Source organism: Diabrotica undecimpunctata, chromosome 5, assembly GCF_040954645.1.
Source record: "Diabrotica undecimpunctata isolate CICGRU chromosome 5, icDiaUnde3, whole genome shotgun sequence".
Taxonomy (NCBI): Eukaryota; Metazoa; Arthropoda; class Insecta; order Coleoptera; family Chrysomelidae; genus Diabrotica; species Diabrotica undecimpunctata.
The window spans coordinates 69,798,079-69,817,946 of NC_092807.1; the positions used below are offsets into that span (position 1 = coordinate 69,798,079).

The 19,868-nt window shown below is 34.3% G+C and overlaps 1 protein-coding gene across 4 annotated transcripts in view; it reads left to right on the plus strand.

The window, feature by feature from the left end:
* The window catches only part of LOC140441378 (sodium/bile acid cotransporter 7-B-like), a 443,306-nt gene that overhangs the window by 105,769 nt on the left and 317,669 nt on the right, over positions 1–19,868 (plus strand). The gene's annotated exons all lie outside the window — the stretch shown is intronic.

The following is a 19,868-nucleotide window of genomic DNA, read 5'->3' on the forward strand; positions in this document are numbered from 1 at the left end:
AAGGGCACAGTGTCGCTTCGGTCCATTCCTTCGGTAATTTTTCTTGTTCCCATATGTCTTTTAGCAACTTTTCCAAATGCTTAATTAGTACTGGTCCTCCATATTTAAACATTTCAGCTGTTACTTCATATCTTCCTGGGCTCTTATTATTCTTTAGTTTCTCTATTATTTCTTTTATTTCTTTTTCGTTAGGTGGTCTTTCCTCTATTCGTTCTTGATCGACATTTTCCTTCACTTCTTCTTCTTCTTCATATTCTGTTGTGGGAATTTCATTTAAAAGTTCTTCAAAGTATTCTTTCTATCTGCTCAATATTTCTTCGTCACTTACTAAATTTCTTCTATTTTTGTTTTTGTAGTGTACAGGTTTTCCTTGGTACCCCTTTTTCTCATTTTTTACCCCTTGATATAAGTTTCTAATTTCTCTATTTTTATAGCTCTGTTCTATACATTTTAATTTATCTTCATTGTATTTTCTTTTCTTAGATCTTATTATTCTTTTGGCTCTTTTCCTTTGTTCATTGTATTTTCTCTCTATCTCTGTTGTTTTTTCTTGCATCATTTTCATTCTTAATTTATTTCGTTCATCTAGTTCTATTTTACATTCATCGTCGAACCATTCTTTGTATTCGTGTTTTATATTTCTATTATTGGCCTGAGCTGCTTTGGTCATACATACTTTTATTTGCATCCATGTTTGTTCAATATCCCCACTTTCTGCAATATTATCTAATCCTCTACTGACTATTCTTTCATATTTATTTTGTTCCTCTTCTGTCAGTAGTCTCACAGGTTTAGTTGCTTTATACTTTTTCTTCCGCTGGTTTCTAAGCACCGGAATAAGTTGTTTCATTTATATTCCAACTATAAAGTGATCTGAATCTGCATCTGGACCTCTGTATGTTCTTATGTTCTTTATACATTTTTGCATATCTTTTTCGACAAGCACATGATCAATTTGGTTTATGGTTTTCCCATCGGGTGATCTCCACGTTCCTTGGTGTATTCTTTTGTGTTGGAAGTATGTGCTCATAATGATCATATTTCTTTCTTTCGCGAAATCAATTAGGAAGTGACCATTTTCGTTCGTTGTTTCATGCAAGCTGTATTTTCCTATGGTGGGTACATATATTTCTTCTTTTCCTATTTTTGCGTTACTATCACCTAGCACTATTTTTACATCGTATTTGGGGATATTTTCCACACATATTCTCTCTGAAATTGGTTTGAAGTCAACGATTAGATCTTTCAGCTTTTTATTTACCACAAAGCCTGTGCCAAACATTCTATTTTCTCCCCCGCTGTTAAAAAATAAATAGTAGTTTATTTCCATTGAGTTTTGCCCTAATTGTTTTGTTTCTTGTAGTGCTACTATTTCGAACTTGTATTTTTTGCATTCGTCGATTATGTGTTTTAGTTTTCCTTCCTCGTACGTTCCTCTTACATTCCATGTCCCTACTAATATGCATTCGTTTATTACTTTGTTTCCAGTAATAATCTCTACATTTTGTTCATCTCTTGTACCTTTATCTTGCCAAGTCGTCTTCGTTATTTTAGCCTGTTTAAATTTTGCTGTTAGTTTTTTGGTTTTACATTTTTATCTTTTACTAATTGTCGTTGGCTATTATCCCATGTCCATATTTCTCCATCTATGATTAGCTTCTGGAATCCTATTTTTACATTTTTCCCATTATATCTCTCTGCCATAGCCTTACTTCTAATTTCTTTCTGGATAATTCTTTCCTCCTTTGACATATCATCATTTATGTAGATTCGCTCGTCTGTTTTGTTTTTTAGTTTATTTTTATTTTTCAGTACTTCAATTTTGTTCTTCACGCTGTTAAGTTCTACTAAGGTAGTATTTTCTCCTATTTTTCTCGCTCCATTTACATCTACTGACACTTGTAGTTCTTTTTCTAGAAAGTTCTCTACGGCCTCTCGCAATAGTTTTTGATCATTTGTGCCAATGTTTAGTCCTTGTATTACTACATTTTTCCTCTTTTTTTCTCTCTCCAGTTTCTCTATTTTTTCGTTTGCTGCGGTAATTTCTTTCTCTAATCCATACTTTACGGACACTTTATATATATATATATATATATATATATATATATATATATATATATATATATATATATTGTTATGATGTATTGTTTGTTTGAATGATGAGCAATGAGTATTTTTAATAATATAATATATAGGGTTTTTATCGCGGTTCTCAAAGAATTAGTTTGTAAGTACTTTTTTAAATTATCTTTATTATAACTATTATGAAACACACATATATATCTAACCTAGCCAATGTAAATTTAAAATAAACTATCTTTAAATTGATATTCTTATAAAACTAATTAAATTCTATAGACAATGTAAAATTTAAACAAACTATCTTCAAAATTGAAATTGTTATGACACTAACTAAATTATATTAACAAAATTTTGTACCTTTCTTTCACTGAATGCCTAAATGAACTGTTTTCCACTATATAGATTCTAATCACCACTGAATGTCTTCGTACTTCGGTTATCCTTGTTTTTGTGAAATTACTTTTTCCAATTATCAGCTTCTACCAATTTAAGATATATTTTTCTTCACCAGCATTTATAAACCACCAAGCAAACCAGCAAACAGCATTTATATTTATTCTTCTTTTCAATATACCAATATCCAATTATTATAAGTTGATTTATACTAATCTCCAATCATAATATAATTTTAATTTCTTCCAATATCCATCCAATATTCTTCTAATATACTTTTTTAATCTTCAATAATTATTTGTGTATAATTATAAATGTGCATTAAAATATATGCATAATTTTTAATCTTCATTTAACTCACTATATTAAACAATTGGACTATTTGTAACTGATTGACTAACTCCAACTAACTTTCATATTTCTTACTAAACTGCCTGACTGACTGACTTAAAACTGCCATCTTGAATCCAAATCACGGGTATTTATATCTTTTCAATCTTCCAGAACCATCTGGTAAGAAATCGTGTTCGATTTAGTTCTATTTCTTCTATATGGATGTTCTCGAAAAAAGTATCTGTTCGATCCACCGACATAATCATTATTCCAGAATGTTCCAACATAAACAAAGGTCAAATTCTGCATTCTGGAGAATTCGTTAATGTTCTATTGATAATTTTGTTGACATTTAGGCTTTTCAGATCAGAATAAACACTTAAATCAGTAAATATATATAAATTAAACATTTTAAACTAACATTATTATTATAACCCCACTTTATATTCCTAATTATTTCCTAAAATGTCACTTGGAGAGTATGTATAGTTGGTTGCCTAGTCACATGGCTCACTTAAATATATCTACAAATTCCTAATTAAGTACTAAAATACAACTTTTTACAATTATTATATGCTAATTTTTTAAAAATGCCCTCACATAAATATATTTTTATAAAATTCTCTAGTATATAACTTATAAATTAATTTCTAATCACTATTTTTCTTTCTCCTATATCATATCTATATATATATATATATATATATATATATATATATATATATATATATAATTATGTCTTTATTAATTCTAATTTATTGTTCTTATTTTAATTTACTAAAACACGATAATTTATATCAATTTATTAAACCACTGTATAACAATTTATTTGACTAATAATTACATAATTTATCTATCGGACGTTATATTTGAAACGCGTCGCGATCTTCTTTTCTGACTGCCTGTTGTTTTCAAAAAGGTCCTGTTATATACCCAATATCGTTAGACTAGAAAAGTCGATGGCCTTCTCGACTAGACAGAGCGGCGAATGGTCTCAAAACTGGTATTTTTTATATTGGCTCGTCTCCAGAAAGTTCGATTGTTGTTTTTATAGCGGAGGGGGGCCCATCGTGTGTCAGGTAGGTATTACCTAGAAAATACGTGAATGAATGAGAATATTAGTAATAAATATGTTTACGGTTTTGGGTCAGAATTTATCGTAACATTGCCCCCCTCTTAAAAGATGGTTCCTCCTGGAACCTTGTCGGAACTGGAACGGTATGCTGGTATCGGCAACTGGACCCTCTTTTACAACTTCCAGTTGTATAAAAATGACAAGGGACGGTTTTATCTCCGCACCAGTAACTATGCGGATTGCAACAGACTAACACCTGGACTTCGGTGTCTTTAAAGATCTCCTCTACCATATTTCGGATAACCCTCCAATCTAATTGGCGGCACTCCAACTTTGGCATGGCTAACTTTTGCACGTCGGACTCTAGTACGTGCTCTCTCAATTGAAGTAAGGCTTCTAATAATACATCTCGGTAGGTAGGTTGGTCACGGGCAGTGTCTTTTGTTACCAGGTAGAAAGGGTAACGTGATGCATCTTAGAGTTTCAAGGTTTTACCGGGAGCTGGCACTTGGCATTGAAGTTCTGCAACTCGACCAAACTTCCTTCGAAAGACGGATGCCAACCCTGGTTCGTCTTTGACACTAGCCGGGATGGTAAGGGCCAGCGAGTAGTCATCGGGGAGCGCGAGTAGATCTTGCTTTTCTTCAGTGGTAACACCATGTCTTGCTTTATCGGTACCTCCATAGGCACCCATGAATTCCTCAAACGTGAGGTCAGACACATCTTGGACTTGGTTAACTTCCACTTCTTCATCTACGTCGTGGCCACCTTCGAAAGGCGCCAGCCGGTTATGGTGTACTATCATCGGCTTTCCCCTCGGAATCTTGCTTATTCGGTAGATGACATCGTTGATCTTCTCCATAATGAGGTATGTACCTTCCCAAAACTGCTGCAATTTGGGAGAACAACCTTTTCGCTTTTTGGGATTATAGAGCCAGACTTTGTCGTTCTTCTTAAAACATCCCTTTTCGGCTTGCGTATCGTACCGTTTCTTCATTCGGCCACTAGCGATCTGGAGGTGGGAACGGACCAACTCGTGTACATTGTCCACTCTTCTTCGTAATTCGATCACATAAACTTCACCTGCTACATCTTCTCCAGGTCGACACCCAAACTCTAGATCACAAGGTAGTCGCATCTCGCGTCCGAATAGGACTCTGGCTGGTGTCTGGCCTGTCGATTCGTTAACAGCAGATCTGTAGGCGATTGTGAAGAACGGAAGATATTGGTCCCAGTCTCGCTGATGATCGGACACCATTTTTGTCAAATACTTGCCAACTGTCCTATTCATCCGTTCTACCATAGCATCAGATTGCGGATGATATGCTGTAGTTCTTGCCTTGGTCACTATGGATCTCCAAAGGCACTCCAAATCGGCTGATATATTCTTGGATCAACTTATCTGCAACGGTGGCGGCCTTCTGGTCTGGAAGTGCGTAAATCTCGACCCACTTAGTAAAGTAATCCATTACTACCAACATGTACTTGCCTCCATTTTCACTTTCTGGAAATGGCCCAGCAATGTCCAAAGCTATTTTTTCAAACGGGCTTCCAACATTATATTGTCTCCTAGGGGCTCTCCTTTTTCGATAAGGCCCGTTAACTACTCGTAGCACAAATAGTACATTTCTTACATCAGTCTTTTACATCGTTGGAACTGTTCATCCAATAAAACCGTTCCCGAATTTGCTGAAGAGTCTTCTTTACACCAAAATGCCCTCCTGATGGACTGTCGTGTAACTGACGAAATACTTCGGCTATTCTGCTCTTTGGGATCACCAACTGTCTTCTCTTCTCTGAACCGTCATCATTTTCCAGGATTCGTTTGAACAAGCCATCTTCGATGATAAATGAGTCCCACTGTACCCAATACGTCTTAACTACTGAGCATAGGTTTGATATTTCTTGCCAAGGGGGTCAACGGTTTTCCTCTTTCCATTTTCGGATTTTCTGTATAACTGGATCTCTCTCTTGTTCTTCCCTTATCTTAGTAGGCGTCCAGTCGTCGTTGACCATCGTCGTTCTTAGCACTGCTGCTTCCTTGGATTCCGTTTTGTTGCAGTGGGAACACTCTGCTGGACATGGCCTTCTAGAAAGAGAATCAGCGTTTCTGTGGCTAACTCCGGCCCGGTGCTCAATCTTGAAATCATATTCTTGGAGTCGTTCGATCCATCTGGCTATCTTTAAGTCGATTAAAAACGTTTTCTAAATTCCTCAAATGATCTTCGAATGTCTCCCCCAAGACGATTATGTCATCTAAATAAACCAGGCATGTTTTCCAAGATAACCCTCTCAACACATTTTCCATAAGCCTCTCAAATGTCGCAGGAGCATTACAGAGTCCAAATGGCATAACGTTGAATTGCCACAATCCAGATCCTGTGGTGAAGGCTGTCTTTTCTTTATCTACTGGGTCCATTTCTACCTGCCAGTATCCAGACTTCAAATCCAAAGTAGAAAACAATTTACTTCCAGCCAATGTGTCCAATGTGTCATCGATCCGAGGCAGATGATAACTATCTTTCTTGGTAACGTTGTTCAGCAAACGGTAATCCACACAAAACCTCGTCGTTCCGTCTTTCTTCTTAACCAGGACCACCGGAGAGACATATGGGCTCGGAGAAGGTTCTATCACCCCGTCTTTCTTCATTTCCTGAACAACCGTTTCAGCTTCCTCTCTTTTCGCCTGTTGTAATCGTCAAGCTGTTTGACGAATTGGCTTAGCATTACCAGTATCAATTTTATGCTTAACAACGGTAGTTCTTCCCGTCTTTCCTCCTTTCGTTACGAAAATATCACGATACTGCCGAAGAAATTCCCTTTCTCAATCTGATTCAGAGACTGTCCAGTAACTGCAACCATTTGGTCGAATTTGTCTTTGGAATTATCAGATGTTGTCGTCTGACGGATTATGGATGTCACAGGTACACAAGTTCCTACTTTTGTCTCTTTCTTGATGGTTACTGGGTAGTCATTGACATTGATAAGTCTCACAGGAATTTCTTTAGCCGCAGTCACCAATTCCTTTCCAATTATGATTACTCGGCCAACCTCGTCGTCATGGTTCCAAGGCTCCATCATAACGGATGTCCCTTCGTCCACAATTCCCTGTAGCCGCGCTACTATGATTGTTTCACTTCTCGCAGGCACGACTGTATCTTCTTTAACGGCTGCTTGCATAGTGTTGTCATCATGTGGATGAAGAAATACCTCCTCGTTACCAACTTTGATTGTCTTATTCTTAAAATCCAATTGGAATCCATGCGTATTCATTACGTCCATTCCTAATATAACATCCTCTTCGATGTCAGCAACTATAACAGTATGGACGAACTTTTCTGCTCCAATTCCTAATTGTATCTGGATTTCTCCATGAATGTTGGCATTTTCACCCGTAGCGGTCCGAAGTCGCAACCTCGTTGGTAACAGTTTCTTACGGCTGTTTATAACTGTCGGGCGTATAATGGTTCTGGTCGCTCCGGTATCCACCAACAACGTATGTCCTTTACCATTTATTTCTCCATCTACATATACACTATCTTCACGTCATTTCAAAGAAGCTATTAGTATGAGAGGGTCTTTGGAAAAGTTCCGGGTTGAAGCTGCCCCCCTAAGGCCGACCCGTTCTAGTTCCTGGTGGTGAGTTTCTTGATTTGCGTCGTATCTAGGGTGCTTACATGAACTTCGTACGTATCCTATTTCGCCACAATTCCAGCATCTTATGGTCTTCGTTTTCTTGTATGTCATACTTTTCATCATATTAACGAGCTGGTCCAGTTTATCTTCATCTCCTTCCTCTTTTACAGTCCTAACTTTACTGTACCCTCCAGAGGCCTGCGTAGCTGACTCGTATTCGAGGGCGGCAAATAAGACATCAACCAGCGTCTTATGACGAGCTAATCGTAGTGTTCTCTGCATTTCATGATCACGAAGACTATCAATAAACGTTTGAACGGCCAATTTTTCCATCATGTCTTCGGGAGCTGTTGGATAAGCATATCGTACTAATCTGGCAATATCTACCTCATATTCTTGAAGAGAATCATCTTTTTTTTGTCTTCGATTTTTAAGCTGCGACTGATATACATGCTCTAAATGTTCGTGGCCGTATCGCATATTTAACCTCTTCTTCAGTTGTTCGAAATCATCCGTCTCCTCTACGGCTATGGTCTGAAGCACATCTAAGGCATCTCCTCGAAGAGCGATAGTCAGGTTTACAGCCTTTTCTTTTTTAGACCATCCATTCGCTCTTGCAGCTGATTCGAACTGTTTCATGTAGTTGTTCCATGACGATTTTCCGTCAAAAGTTGGGACTTTCACATGGACAGAACCTCCACTTCCTTCAAACTTCGGCCGTATTTCCAACCTACATTTCGTCTCGTCTTCTACTGTAATCGGATTGTTACCTCTCTCTGCTGTCCCTGTTTCCTCCATCTTCCTTTCAAACTCTTTCATCTTTTCTTCGAAGGCCAACATATCGGCAGCAACTTGATTTTTTAACGAAGACATTCTATCGTCCAGGGCAGACATCTCAGAAGTGACTTTAGAGGTTTCCGAAGAGATGTTAGCAGAAACTTTGCTTTCCAGAGAAGAAATCTCGTTAGAAACTTTGTTCTCCAATGATGCGATGTCACCAGAAACTTTGTGCTCTAATGATACAATGTCGCCGGAAACTTTGTTCTCTAATGATGCGATATCACCAGAAACTTTGTTCTCTAGTTTCGAAATCGACGAGATGATAGCATCATGTTTATCTTCACATATATACGTTTCTGGATTAAACCCATCTTCCTCCAAAGCGTTCTTTAGTCGTTGGACTAACTCAGCCTTTTTTCCGGTAGAAGCTAATTCTCTGTCCTCGAGATGTCTTCTTAAATTCGTCACTGTGAGCTCGTAAATCGTAGTCAGTTTCACAATTGTACTTATGACACCACTGTTATGTCTTTATTAATTCTAATTTATTGTTCTTATTTAAATGTACTAAAACACGATAATTTATATCAATTTATTAAACCACTGTACAACAATTTATTTGACTAATAATTACATAATTTATATATCGGACGTTACATTTGAAACGCGTCGCGATCTTCTTTTCTGACTGCCCGTTTTCTTCAAAAAGGTCCTGTTATATACCCAATACCGTTAGACTAGAAAAGTCGATGGCCTTCTCGACTAGTATATATATATATATATATATATATATATATATATATATATATATATATATATATATATATAGAGTTTAATAATTTATAAAAAATTTTTGGAGCCCGTAAATACCCCTGTATCATAAATGTATATCGCTTAGTTCACGTGTATATATTATAGGGGTCGTTCAGATCTTCTTCATTGTATATTTGAACCATACGTTTATCGGTTTAAGTAAGCTCTGAGAGTTTGGCAACTGTGCGATTATACCGTATATTTTCAACATATACCCGGAACGGTTTATATGGGCTCCTTATTTTTATCTACTGTTTGTAGACAGTGGAATGTCATACGCATTACACTGTGTAACAGAGGATATCATATTACCTGGTATAACTAAGTACTAAAATGTAACTGGTTCTTTAAAAAACAGGTATGTAGATACAAAAGGATTTTGAGCTTATTATTTAATGGAATGTTCGCTTGCATAGAAAATTTAATTTTTTCTGTATTTTTAAAGATGTTGTTTTTTTATTTAATATAATTTTATTAGTTCAATGCCGAACTTGATGTTTTTTTTAATTACAGAAATTTCGTAATATATTTTGTTTACGTGAGTATGTCTTTGTACATTTTATGTAAGCATCTGATTAATAAAAACTACTTTTATTTTATCCAATCTTCTGCGATATATTGTATAAAGCTTTTTTAATATTTTAGTTCTGGTCTTATTTGTGTACTACATATGATATCTCGATAGAAGGCTATCTCAAAATAAATATGGTTAAGTGCTACAATAGATATTTTTGTATTAAAATGGGTAGTAGTGTGCACAAAAATAAAGAATGGTTAATTTGTCTAACAAGGTATATTCGGCAGCAGAAGCATATAGTACAAGCGTCTATGTTTTAAGGGCGGAAGGACGTGCGCCTCACTTTTAGCTGACAAGCTTGCGAAGAATATTATTTCTGGTCCTCAATTTACCTTTTAGTTTTAAACAATAATCTGTGACTGACCCGGTGTGATACAAACTATTTTCAAGGAATTTATAGGAAGTCTACAGTTCAATGATTTTATGACAAGATTGGATGTACAGTTTTGTGAAAACGTCTATGTTGAGGAAATTGAAGTAACACCCACGAGTTTTTCAGGGGTTTTGGCTGAAAATTGATTCATAGTTTATTTTTATTGTGCAATATTAGGTGTCTCGTCTATATAATAGAAGTCCTAGTATCTACCGGTATGGATCGTTTGTTTGTGTAAATGTTATACAGTGTAGGTGCCTTTATGCTACCCCGTTCTTCATCTGCTATTCTTACCAGTGAGTGATACAAAAAATATTCCCTTATGTTGGCATACGCACACAATGTAAGTGAGCTTGTTATCTAAGGGGATATCATATAGTTTTTGGAGAAATATTCTGTAAATTAAGGTGTCGTAAGCGGCATTTAGATTGAAAAATACCACCCCTGATACCGGATATTTTTCGTACCCGGTCTTTTTTTTGCCAGGTTTAAGCAAGGTAGCAACTTTGGCTTGTCTCTAAATTTTGGGTATCTGCATAATTTGAATACAGTTGTTCATCATCCGGATAAGCCATTGTAGAGTGTTTTTGGTCCAGGTTTCGTAATAAGCTTTGTGCTCAAATCCTCAATGTCGGTAGTTGTATTATTTTTCATTAAATATGTAGATGGTGGATCCAAGCTCAACATCGTTAAAAGGTTCTCTCGGCTGACTAGTTTTGTCTTTTCTTACTTTAAGTTATTCTTTGCTTCTTTTTCGACAGAAATAGCATGTCTATATCTATGATGTGATTTTCAGCGATCAGCTATATACCAAATACCCTAGGTTAGGCCCTATATGTGTTTCCTGCACTAGAAGTAAGTTACATTCGTGTTTAGCTCATATGTCTGATAAGTTTAAGTAAAGTAAAGTTTCTTGATCTCTAGATATACCCTTAACAGTTATAGACATGTTATTAGAATAGTTGGTCCTAAAAAGGACCAATTTGACAAAATCATATTAAAGGGGTGACTGAAGAATTAGCCGATTAATTAATTCATCATTACCCGGGGTATGTCCGATTGCGGTGATCTTATTAGTACTTCAATCTTCCTTAACGCTCGTTCGTTGAATCCCATAAGTAATGCCTAATCTTTTACTTTTTATTAAAAATTTAAATTTTACATGCCGTGTATTACTTTTTGACGATATTTCGAATCAGATTTGTATAGTAATAATTTTAGGTATTAAAGAGCCTCTTTATGAAAATTAAAGCCTCTTTATGAAAGTTTGTGATATCGGTCGCAACTCATATCTAGATAATAACAAAATAAACAGTTAAAATAAGTGTAAACAATTTCAACTACATATATCGGCGCCACTGTTCAGGTGATGGGTTTATCACAGATTATCAAAGATTACATTTTAATTCAATGTTCTATTTACGTATTTTCAATATTAAAAAAGTAGGAAAAGACATGTTTATGCTTTTATTTTTTTAAATCTATTCTATTTTCTTTTTAGAGTTCCATCTTTTTTGAACGACGTGTGCTCTTTTTTTAATTGTCTAAAGCTATGACAAATACTCTGTCCTCTACTATTCTACATTAATATGACTGATTCATTATTTTCTCTAAACACTCTGTCCTCTGCTATTCTACATTAATATGACTGATTTATTTTATCTTTCTTGCAGCAATTTTAATGTTTATCCTGTGTCTTCTTCTTCTTCTTTTTATATAGACATGACTGTCATTTTTCAATGTGTCTCCAGTAAGTTGCCGTTCCATCGTTTTCGTGATCTTCCTACTGATCGTCTTCCTACGGGTTAACCGTCTCTTGCCGTCTTTACTACTCTATTTGTTGTCATTCGGCTTATATGATCGTTCCATTCTACTCTTCTATTTATTAACCAGTTCTTGATGTTCTCCACCTTGCATCTACGTCGTATATCTGTACTTCTAGCTCTGTCCCATAGTGTCTTACCATCAATTTTTCTAAGTGTTTTCATCTCTGATGTTTCTAATATCCTTTTTGTCCTCTCTGTGTCAGGTCTTGTTTCTGCCGCGTATGTCATTGGTCTGATGACTGTTTTGTAAATTCTGCCTTTCGTTTCTTTCCCGATAGTTTTATTACTTCATATTGTTTCATTTAGGCAGCCTGCGGCTCTGTTTGCTCTATTCACTGGATCTTCCACTTCAGTTTCGAGCTTTCCGTAGCTAAATAATGTGATGGCTAGATATTTAAACTCCATCACTTGTTCTATTATCTGACCTTTCAGCTCCAATTAACATCTTAGTAAATTTGCTGTTGTAACCATGAATTTTGTCTCTTTTAGGGAAATTAACATGTTAAATTTTCTGGCAGTTACATGAAATTGGTGCAGCATACGTTGTAAATCATCTTCATTTTGAAAGAGTAGTATTGCGTCGTTTGCACAGCAGATTATTTTAATTTGTTTTTCTTACATTTGGTATCTTTTTTTAGTTCTTACTTTTTTATTATTTCATCCATAATCAGGTTGAACAATAGAGGACTCAGGAACTATCCCTGTCTTATCCCATTATCAGCTTTATTAGGGTCGGTTGGTTCTTCTTCTACTTTTACTTTTATTGTGTTATTTTGGTATATATTTTCGGTCGTTTTGATTTTTCCTAGAGGTATCTCTCTTGCGTACAATAAGTGGATAACGTTTTTTAATTTGTGTTTCTTCTGCATATAATTATTTCTTCTGTGTATTAAAAGTTAAATTTTTGGAGCTTTTGGAAGCTTTTGATTTTATTATTGAATGCGACGATTTTCAAAGTGATGATATCTCGATCCGTGAAGCAATCGGTTTGAAAACTTTATTAAATGATTATTCTTTTAACATACTTTTAAATGTTTTTAAAAAAGTGTTTACCCAAACCGATTTGATATTCAATGTTGTTCAAAATCAGTTAACTGACATTATTCATTCCAAAAATAGAATAACAAGACTGGTGCAAAATCTCAGAGATTTTCGTAATGATAGTAATTTCCAGTATATACGCAGAGAAGTTTTGGACTCGCTTGATATTTCCGAACCCCCCCCAAAAAAAAAGACAAAGGCATGACACAGAAACAGATATCGAAAAACGAGTATATTTTGAAATTTTGGATACTATTATTATGCAAATAGATATTGGTTTTTCGAATTTTGAAGATTTGCAAATTTTTGACCTCTTTGACGATTCAAAATTTAAAAGTTACGCCAAAGAATTTCCAAGATATTTATTAGACAGGTTAATTAAAAATTATCCATCATTCTTTAATAAAATAAAATTAGAAAATGAATTAAAAGTTTTATATGCTGATCCAAATATTTTCGGAAGATGGGATAAGTTACAAGATATGTATAATTTTATATACTGCAATTCATTACAACAAACTGTTACCGAAATTAATAAATTATTAGCATTAATTCTCTCATTACCACCAACGTCTGCCTCAAATGAACGAGATTTCTCTTGCCTCAAAAGAATCAAAACTTATTGTCGAAATACCATGAAACAAGAGAGAATGTCAAGCTTGTCTCAAATGTCAATAGAAAAACATTTTAAAATCTCTCCAAAACTCTAATAAATTTTACGATGACGTTATAACCCATTTTGCTACTTCCAAACAACGTAGACTTGAGTAAATTTATAAACATGTTTAGGTTCTAAATTTATAGGAAAAAAAAACAAAAAACAAGAAAACAAAAAATCTCCTATGATGATTTACTTAAGTCTTAATTAGACGGTATACCTATCTGAGGAGACAAAAAATACCTTGCCGACCTTGTCTCTCAAGCCACGAGCCGCCACTGAATAGGAGGCATGAATGTAGCAGTTTTAATAGTTTGGTGACTGCTTGCTGAAATCGGGGAGTAGAGATATCAGTACCAAGTTAATGACTATAGGAAGTGTTGCTTGATCGGCAAAATATTAAATACCAGAAGGTATAATGGTAGCAGTCTCACTGCGACCTCGATGGAGAAAGCAAAGTGAAACAACTTTATTATTATTAAACAACATTATATTTTCTAGTAAAATAATCATGATTTTACAGCAGGACAAATTTTCTACTGTTGGTAATCAAAACATCATGTACGTACCACCAGGTTCCCTATGTCGGTATCCAGCAAAATCCTTGTAGTAACGATACAGGAAACAAAACATCAGACATATAAAATAAATAAACCAGAGATCTAATAAAATACAAATTCTCGATTCAAATAGTTAAAAAATTAACGAACAGCTTACCAAAATAGATATAACGTCCATTTAACATGTAATCCGTTAACGGTCCAATGTACAAAGCAGCTCCTAACATAATGCTGATGATATCGACTTCATAAGAAACTAAAACATCAACGAAATGAAAACCAAATACAAGCAAATACACAGAAGACAGCAATTAAATAAATCTAGATAAAACAAAAAAGTCTACAACTGCAATTTCGAAAGTATGGAACACTTTTAAATATTATTGGATCAATAATCACAGTTACTAATACCGTCACTGAAGGAATAACGAGCATAATACAAACTTCAGACCTATTTTAATATATTGATGCAAATTAGGAAGAATGAATAAAACAAATAAGGCCTTATTAGTATAATGCTACAAATCCGTATAGATTAAGAACAGATACTGCATGAAGAAAGCTCTTATAATGATATTCGGATATCTCAAAAAGTTAATATTTCATTTGATTGCAGATATGTAGAAGACCGATCAACGTGGAGAAAAGTTGTAGTTAAAAGAAAGGAGAAACAGTGACAAAAGCAACAAAAATGGGCCAATGGTTCAGAGCTGCTCGAAAATCTTGATTGGAAAGAATTAATATTGAAAATATAAGAAATACAATGGAATTAACATACACTATATACGCTATAATAACTAGAAAACTTATATGATACGGATATAAACAGAAAAAGTTTAATGAAACAATAAACTACCCAATATGTGTTATGAGTGAGAACGATATGAATAAATAAAATGACGAAAGTCATAGCAAAAAGAGTAGTGAATAAAAAATGAAGAAGTACCTTGTGGATATCATGTGCTTAGATAGGAACGAATGGAAATGAAGATTCAGAAGACGACAAAGTAATAGGTAAAGAAAAAGTAGTTTTACTTGCTGTTGAATTATTTTATATTATGTCGCGATTTGAACCTTTGAATTGAACGTTATTTTACTGTCGTTTTGAAATTATAAACTTTCTAGTGCGTATCTTTATGTCTTTATTACAAATTGTTATTAACATGCGTTTATGAATCATCATATATATCATTTTTATATTATATGTATATCTTTTTATAGTTTTACCTTTATAACGTTGTGTATTATAAAAGTATTCTATTTCTTTTTATCGTAGTAAGTCATTACTGAGACAAAATATTTTGGTGTCTAATGGTAACTTGATTCTGTAATAAAATTCATGGCAGACGACAAGCGGTTTCATAACCACTAAACATATCTATTTCTTTATTGTTTCCGTATATATTATGTTTTACAGTTATGATATTATGTTCGGTCTAATTGTTTTAAAAATTTTGTCGCTTGTATAAGCTTTAACTGTAATAATAATTTTATAGACCTTAATCATTTAGAAGTAAATGTATATATAATTTTTTTTCTGTCACTTGGTTTAAATATAGTTCTTATTATATTATATATATGTATGTGCAGAAAATAACACTTATTTCAGTTCGTACGATTTGCGGTAATTTATTTAATGTTAATTCTGGAATTTCACGTTTATACTCAGTTTCTGTTGTTCCGCTTATTTATCTGAGAGATGTTACTTTTTTTCTTGTTATTATTTCTCTTTATAAGCAATTTTACTTGTTCATTGGTGGAATAATACCTCTATGGAAGGTTATCACTTCATGTTTTGCGCGATCGTCCGATACTTATTCTGCCGATTCGTGACTTATCTCTTGCAATTTTGACGTCACTGGTCTCCTCCATTCTGCTTGTGTGATTATTCCATTCTTTTTTTTCTATTTTGTGTCAATTCATTTATACACTTTACGTTACATTTTCTTCTAATGTCTTCACTTCTCTTTTGATTTCTCAGCGTATTTTCTATAATTGTTCTCAGTACTCTCATCTCTGCCTTTTCCATTATTCTTTGCGTTGTGGCTGTGTCGAGTCTTGTTTTTGAGGCATATGTCATTATATGTCTTACACTGGCTTTATAAATTGATATCATCTCAGTGTTAATGTGTCTGTTTAGCCATATAGTGTTATTAAGGCATCCTGCCAGTCTATTTGCTTTTAGTACTTGATCTCTCACTTCTTTGTCCAGGTCTCCGTAGCTAGACAGTGTAATTCCCAGGTATTTTATTTCCATTATTTGTTCAATACTGATGCCATCAATTTCTATTTTACATCTAGTTGGTTCTTTGCTGACTACTATTGTTTTAGTTTTCTGAGATGAAATTGTCATAATAAATTCATAATGCCAGGTATTTTATTTTCATTACCTATGTGGTTATTCCATTCTTTTTTTCTATTTTGTATCCATTCATTTATACACTATACCTTACATTTTCTTTTCGATTTCTCAGAGTATTTCCTGTAATTCTTCACAGTATTCTCATCTCTGCCGCGTCCATTATTCTTTGCGTTGTGGCTGTGTCGGGTCTTGTTTCTGCTAATGCCATCAATTTCTATTTTACATCTGTTGTCCTTTGCTGACTACTATTGTTTTAGTTTTCTGAGATGAGATTGTCATATTAAATTCTTTTGCTCTCATGTTAAATTTGTGGACCAGTCTTTGCAAACTATCTTCATCTTGGGCTATTAATATTGCGTCATCTACGTAACGGAGTATTTTAATTTCTTTGTTTCCCATTCTGTATCCTCTTCGTTTGTTAACGCTTTTGATGATTTGATCCATGATCAAATTGAAGATCATGGGGCTCAATCTCAACGAATCCCCTTGTCTTATTCTGCTGCCTATTTCTATAGATTCTGTAAGTTGTCCCTATATTCTGACTTCAATTTTGTTGTTTTGGTCGATGTTTTCGATAGTTTTTATAATATTTAGGGGAGCTTCTCTATTATACAGAAGATGGATTACATCTTCCAGTCTTAATCTGTAAAACGCTTTCTTTAGGTCAATCAGACACAGGAATGCTGGTCTATTATACTTCAGTGATTTCTCAGTAATTTGCTTTATCACGAATTTTGCATCTGTACATGATCTACCACTAAAAAAACCCGGTTGTTCATCTGCTAAACTTATATTGTGATTAATTAGCACTTGTAAAATTTTAGTTGTAAGTTTTAGCGTAGTATTTAACAAGTTTATACCTCTGTAGCTTTTTGTCTGTTTTTATCTCCTTTTTTAAATAGTAGAGTTAGTTCACTCCTTCTCCATTCTTCCGGCATTTTATTGTGTTTTGTAATTTTATTAATTAATGTTGTTAATTTTTCTGTCATTGCTGCTCCACAATATTTCAGTATTCGTTTGGTATCCCGTCTTTACCTGCTGCTTTTCTGTTCCTCAGGTTTTCAAGTATTTTCCGAACTTCCTGTACATTTATATTAAGTTCTTTATATGTATGTTGTAATTTCTGATATTTCCGGTTCTAGCGTCGTTTGTTTTTCTCCTGTATATAGCTTCTTTAGGTAGTCAATCCACGTATCATTTTCTATGTATTTTAGTTCTATTAGTTACTTTACCTCCGTTCTTTGACGTCTGATGAAGCGCTAGATTTCCTTTTGCAGACGAGAAAAATTATGTTCCATTTCTTTCGAAAAACGTTCCCGGTGACCATTTTTTATTTTTCTTATAAGTGCATGTGTTTCGTTTCTAATTGTCTTGTAATTATGTTATGCCTCTTGTGTTTTGGTTGACATGTATTTCAGGTAAGCTTTTTTGTTTTCTTTACATTTTTCCTTCACTTTATTTATATTTCTTTTACCAAGAACTTTCTTGGCCGAGGCTAAGATATTAGACTTAACTTTTGCCCAGCTTTCTTCGACTCCATCACTTTCTGTGATATATGTTTTTCTGTTTTTTTCGATTCTTCTTTTCTGGAATAGGTATCTTGTTGAGTCATCCTGTAAGCTTTCGACTTTTATCTTTGTGGTGTATTTCGGTGTTTTGTTATCACATATACGTGTTTTCATTCGGCACAATACCAATTTGTGATCGCTTTCTATTTCTGCTGATGTTAGTGCTCTCTATTCAACAGAATATAGTCTATAATAGATCTTTGTCCTCTACTGTTTTCAAAAATGTATTTGTATTGTTCTTTGTGAGGGAAAAATGTATTATTATTACGTATCTGGTTTTTGCTGCAGAGGTCCGTTAGAAGGTTTCCGTTTTCATTTCTGATATTTTCGTTATATCGCTGTTTTATCCCTGGAACTAAATTATTGCCAACACTGCCGTTAAAATCACCCATAATGATTATATATTTATCATTTGGGGTCTCGTTTATTACAGTCTGAAGGTGTTCGTAAAAGTTTTCCCTTGTGGTGGTATCTTTATCGTTCTCTGGTGCATGAATTGCTATCACATTCAGAGGTTTGACATCCAGTTTAATTTTTACACTTACTATTTTTATACTTGGTGTAAAAAATTTTTGTGTACTAATAGAGCGACTCCTTCTTTGGCTCTGGTTTCTTTGGCAACACCACTGTAAATCATGAGATGGTCATCTATAATAATTTGACCCTTTTCCGTTTTTCTTTGTATCTTTTAGCGCACACATGTCTATATTTTTTTTCTACAAGCTCGTTTGTAATTTTCTGCTCTCTTGTAGAGACTTTACGTTCAAAGCACCGATGCGAAGTGTATTTCTCGTTTACCACAAATTCGTTGTCCTCTTTCTCCCGTTAGTCGTCGTAATGAAATCATTCCTGTCCCGAGGCATAATTCTGTTTATATGAGCTGTATGGTTTTAAAGTCTATCAGTAGAATGCTAAACGGGCTGTAGACCCCCTCCTCCTTTATTTGGGCTTGGGACCGGCAACAGTTCTGTCGAGCTACTCGATCTACCCAACAAAACTGCAGGCGGATTTGAGATATGTTACTTAAGGATGTACTTAATCTGTATTAATTCGTTGATCTGTTTTTTGTTCTCTTTCAGATCTGTTTTATATTAGGTAAATTCTTATTTCAAACCCTCCGGCGCACTTTCAGGTCTACATATTATATAAGTGTTTTATTTTTCTTTTCATTTTACTTTTACCTCTTTTTATACTTACTTTACTTTCCGTGCCCGGAACACCAACAGCTTTAAATTTTGTATTTCCAATGGTTGGCTACATAGATGGCCCTGTCATTCGCTAAAAATAGATCTTCTTCTGTGTAGGTCTCTCTCATCTCTGTGCATGCTAGTAGATTTTTTGTGGTAACAAACTTTATAATCTTACCGAAGGGGCTTCTAATTTCAGAAACTGTTACACGATTACTCTATTTGATATACGTACATTTATGTACTAAATGTTTATAATACACACTTTCTTATGTTTGGAAATATATAAAGCAAGTAATATAAATTACCGCCTTGCTTATTAAAACTAAAAAGTAAAATAAAGGTATATGCTGGTTAACAATTTATATTTAACTACATAAATTAGTCAAATAGTCCTCAAATTCCTCCATGATTAAATTGATGGATATTGAAATAAATTTCAAGTTCCAGAATGTACCTGCTGTAAAATTTGAAAATCTACTACTAATACAATTATTGGCAACATCGCAGGAGTTTAGAAGTATATGCAATATCGTAAATACGGATCCCAAAAATGGTTTATCCTTTTGTGGAGTCCACTTAATCCTACGTGTTGGTCGGAGTCTAC